The sequence below is a fragment of the Arvicanthis niloticus genome, chromosome 25 (assembly GCF_011762505.2).
Source record: "Arvicanthis niloticus isolate mArvNil1 chromosome 25, mArvNil1.pat.X, whole genome shotgun sequence".
In the NCBI taxonomy this organism is placed as follows: domain Eukaryota; kingdom Metazoa; phylum Chordata; class Mammalia; order Rodentia; family Muridae; genus Arvicanthis; species Arvicanthis niloticus.
In genome coordinates, this window is record NC_133433.1 from 39,516,301 (window position 1) to 39,521,762 (window position 5,462).

Here is a 5,462-nt window from a genome sequence, read left to right on the forward strand (position 1 = left end):
TATAATAGCTGAGTAGTGCTCCATTGTGTAAATGTACCACATTTTCTGTATCCATTCCTCTGTTGAAGGACATCTGGGTTCTTTCCAGCTTCTGGCTATTAAAAATAAGGCTGCTATGAACACAGTGGAGCATGTGTCCTTGTTATATGTTGGAGCATCTTCTGGGTATATGCCCAGGAGTGGTATAGCTGGGTACTCAGGTCTAGTTTTCTGAGGAACTGCCAGACTGATTTCCAGAGTGGTTGTACCAGCTTACAATCCCACCAGCAATAGAGGAGTGTTCCTCTTTCTCCACATCCTCGCCAGCATCTGCTATCACCTGAGTTTTTGATCTTAGCCATTCTGACTTATGTGAGGTGGAATCTCAGGGTTGATTTTATTTGCATTTCCCTGATGACTAAGGATGTTGAATATTTCTTTAGGTACTTTTCAATCATTCAAGTTTTTTCAGTTGAGAATTCTTTGTTTAGCTCTGTACCCCATTTTTTTAATCAGGTTATTTGATTTTCTAGAGTTTAATTTCTTCAGTTCTTTGTGTATATTGGATATTATCCCTCTATCGGATATAGGATTTGTAAAGATCTTTTTCCATCTGTTGGTTGCTGCTTTGTCCTATTGACAGTGTTCCTTGCCTTACAGAAGCTTTGCAATTTTATGAGGTCCCATTTGTCAATTCTTGATCTTAAAGCATAAGCCATTGGTGTTCTGTTCAGGAGCTTTTCTCCTGTGCCCATGTGTTCAAGGCTTTTCCCCATCTTCTCTTCTATTAATTTCAGTGTATCTGGTTTTATGTGGAGTTCCTTGATCCACTTGGACTTGAGCTTTGTACAAGGAGATAAGAATAAATTGATTTGCATTCTTTTACATCCTGACCTCCAGTTGAACCAGTACCATTTGTTGAAAATGCTGTCTTTTTTCCACTGGATGGTTTTAGCTCCGTAAAGAGGAAATTTTTATTTTGCTTAATAATTTCCAGGGATTCAGCCAATTGTATGGCCTAACTTATTTAGTCTCCATGGTAAAGCAGCACATTATAGAAGGCCAACCATGGCAGAAAAAAATGCACTCTCCTCATGGCTGGGACATAAAAAGAAGAGGAAGAAGTGAGCAGCACTTGCCTCATGGTCCTCTCCAAGGACATATGGACATTGACCCAAGACATCCCACAAGACCCCACTTCTCACAGGCTCCACAGCTTCCCAAGAGCAACACCCTTGTGGGTCAGTGGACCATCCCAGGAAACTTAGTAAGGTTGAGTGGGTTCAGAGACCCTGGCACCCAGGCACCCATCTGAGGATGGTAGGCATCTCCCTGCTCCCTACCAGATCTCTGGCCTGGAACATGTGACCACACTCCCCACATAGGGATGTGAGTAATGGTCACATAGATCAGAACAGAGTTTTCCATGCTAATAAGGTAGCTATATGGACCCTGAGGTTTTAGCCAATAAGCTTTCTTTCCTGGATATTTGTTCCTTTAAAACGTATCTAATATCTTGTCTACCCTGAGGAAGTGGTATGCACTTCCCATTTTTCACAATGAAAAATCAATAAACAGCTTGGAACCAAGGATTGTCTCTCTCATCAAGAACCCACCATGGGGAGTAGAGAGAAAGCCTTCATCTATAGAGCTGTGCCACCTAAGTCTCCCACAGAAGGCCCCTTGGTGCTCCTGGACTTGCTTCTGCTGAATTAAGCCAGAGTTCTCCATTCTACTGGCCCTGGTCTTGTCATCCTCAGCCTTTGGGCTCCCTCCATTTCCAACACCCTGTGATATCCAGCAGCATCTGGATTTTTGGGAGCTGACTCCTAGCAAAAAGCAGCCATCATTTTTGCAACTATCTCAAGCCGTATACCCTGACAAGAGACTTGTTTTTCAACAGCTTACAACAGCTGAGCACACTCTGATAAACATCTTGTTTTTCTCACATATCTTGTTTTGTTGTTTAGTGCCCCCAACTACAAGTCGAAAGTGGTATACATGGCTACAAGGCATGTGGCAAAGTGCCTTCAACTATGTTACCCTGCTTGTCCACAGCAGCAAGGCATGTGGTAAAGTATATAAATACCCAGGATTTCCTTTCAATAATTGAGACTTAATCAGACCCTTTGTCTTGTCACTATTCTTCCTGTCTCTTGCCCCTCCATCCTCACTCTCGCTCTCTTGCTAGACCCTGTTGACTGACCCGAGAACTGGAGCAGCAGTACGGGCCAGGACACTGGATGTTGAGGAGTTTGGGAACCCCCAGCCCCAGGATTCTCCTTGAAGGCCCATGTGCCTCCTCCACACCCCACTCCCACCGCACCCCCTACTCTACAGCACTGGGCTCATCATCCTCAGCCCGGAGCCCCTTCTGTTCCCATTCTGGACTCTTCCTCAAGATATTTAGTGGCATCAGGATGTCTGGGAGTAAAAGAATCCCAACTCCAGCCTCAGCCTGTGTTATTTGTCACTTGGGCTGAGGCCCCCATCCCAGGCTGCATTCTCCCATGCCCTAAGTGGTGCATTGGCACTTCCCAAAAGCCCAGCACCAGATAGCAGCATAGGGTAAATGCAGTCTAATGTTTCCTGTTTTGCCTGCCCAAGCAGTGTTGCACTTCGGGATCACACACTCTGAGGACTGTTTACCACTGTGGTGATTTAAATATGCTTGGCCTATAGAGAGTGACACTATTAGGAGGTGTGGCCTTGTTGGAGGAAGTGAGTCACTGTGGGAGTGGGCTTTGAGGTCACATGGTTAAGTTCTACCCAATGTGGAAAAGTCTCGGATCAGATGTAGAACTTCTCTAGTACCATGTCTACTTAGATGCTGCCATGCTTCCTTCCATGGTAATAACAGACTGAACCTCTGAAATTGTAAGTCAGCCCCAGTATTTACCTGTATAAGATGTGGTCATGGTATCTCTTCACAGCAGTGGAAAACCTAACTAAGACAACCACATAGGCCTTTGAGCGAGCATTCTTGTAGCACCTGTTAGAGATACTTCACTACCTGAAAGCACAGCTCCCATGATGACAATGATTCCATTCAGAGATGAGTCATTCGACATTCCTTTCTTTTGTAGTCAATGTACTTATATGATAACTGTTTGGGACTTTTTCAGTGTGTCCAATTATAAACTAACAAAAACTTCAACATACTATAATGACTAGGAAAGATAGTGACAGTTTGAGGGGTTGTTTTTATTATCAAATACAGCTGTCAAGATGACTCAGAAGGTAAAGGCTCTTGCCTCTAAGTCTGATTACCTGTATTCTATCCCCAGAACCACGTGGCAGAAGAAGAGATTTCCATAAGTTGTCCTTTGACTTCTACAAAGTGTTGCAGCATGCACAAACCCACACAAATAATAATAATAGTTATTTATTATTATTAATGTAAAAATGTTTTAAAATAAGTTTATAAGACAATGAGATAAGTTTAAATGAGATTATAAGACAATTACATCATTTCCATCTTCTTTTCCTTCCTCCAAACCCTCCTTGTACCCTTACTCCTTCTCTTTCATTCTTGAGCTCTCCTTCTTTGATTATTGTGGTGATTTGAATGAGAATGTCCCTGATAAACGTATATATTTGAATGCTGGCCCCAAGGTTGGTAGAACTGTTTGGGAAGGGCTAAGAAGTGTGGCCTTATTAGAGGCGGTATGTCACTGGAGTTGGGTTTTGAGATTTCAGAAGCCCATGCCTGCCCTAGTAAGTTCTCTCTGTTTCATGCTTGCTAATAAAGATATAAACACTCATCTAATGCTTCAGAGCTGTGCCTGCCTGCCCTCCACCATGCTTCTGGCCATGATAGTCTTGGATTTATCCTCTAAACTGTTAAGCTCCCAATAAATCCTACTATTAGTTGCTTTGGTCATAACGTCTTATCACACATAACAATAGAAAAGTAACTGAGACAATTGTTGTTGTTGTTGGTGGTGGTGGTGGTGGTAGTGATGTGTGTTTAAAAAAAAAAACATAAGCTTCTCACTTCTTTGTATATGCTTTCATAGTTGACCATTGATACTGGAAAACAAATCCGTGACCTCTTCTCTGAGGAAGATCACCTCTCCTGCTCTTAGCATTCCTTACATGCCTGTAGTGCCTGTAGTTCTTTGTTATTTGTAGTTATTGCGGCCTCCTGAGCTTTTCCCCTATCAGGTTTCACATGGCTCCTGGTATCACTCTTGTTCAGCTCGAATTTTGACAGTCATATTGGTGAGGCTTTATAGATGGAATTTCTCATGTTACTAGAAGACACAGTCTCCCAGAAAACTCCATGATCCTCTGGATCTTACCATCTTTCTACCCTTTCTTCTGCAGTGCTCAACTGAGACTTAGATTCAGGACTAATTATATAAATGTGTCCATTGTAACTAAGCCCCATAACTCTGTATTTTGATTGGTTTTCTAAAGTAGAAGTTTCTAGTTTCTTTGGAAAGTCAGTTATGTCAAATGGTTTGCACACAGGTGAAAGGATGTCTTGCTAAGGCCAACAAGGGAAAGAATGTTTTCCTGAAGCAGACAGAGGTGAAAAAATGTTGTGATGTAGCAAATAAATGAAAGGATCCCTGGTGATAGAGTATAAATATGACTCCACAGACAGTGGGAGACAAGCATTGAATATTAGTTTGGTTTGCTCTGCCTCACTATTCTTCACTAGCAACACATATTATTATTGGTTCACCTTACATAGTGTTGTTGAGATCAACTTTTAGTAACATCACCATTGGGAGAAACTTGCCCAAAAACTGCATCAGCTTGCTGTTTCCACAGCCTCAGGCTGGTTGGCAAACCTTGCAGTTTCTTCAGGATTGAACTAGAGCTGCTGCCTGCTGAAAGAACTGGACTGTAGTTGTTGGTGCCTGTGTGGTGTCTTCCTGTCTAGAGGACTGGTCTGCAGCTGCTGAGTCTTCTTTAGTGTTTGCCATGGGACTGAACTGCTGAGAAAGTAGATCAAACTCACCCCCAAAGAATGATTGCTGACTAGGTCCACTTCCCCCATATCCTAATAACTTTTCTCTTCCACTACTTCTGCTGGGTGGTAATCTAGAGGAAAGGTTGAACATTTATTAAAAGTGGGTTGTAAAAACTGTTATCTTTAATGGTCTCTATAGCAAAGAGAAATTTTCTTCATGAAGGGTGAGGACTACACTTATCTGTGAATAAAGACAAGATATATAGAATGTAGTTAGGAATGATGCTGGTTAGTGGTGGTTGTGGGTTCTCCTCTAAGATCTATAATTTTACCTGCCCAAGTTTTTGTTTTTATGTTTGTTTGGTTTTGTTTTAGCAAGTTGAATCCCATGAACAGGTTCACTATGTGCACTATGTCTTCTATTGTGGCTTCTTTTTTCCTTTGGCTAAATTCTTATTAAATGCTGCCTTCCTGAACCAGTAAATGAAATTAAAAATAAAACCTGTGGTTCAGCCTTTGTGATTTAAATGCAAAATCAGCACTGGAAATATTTGGGACC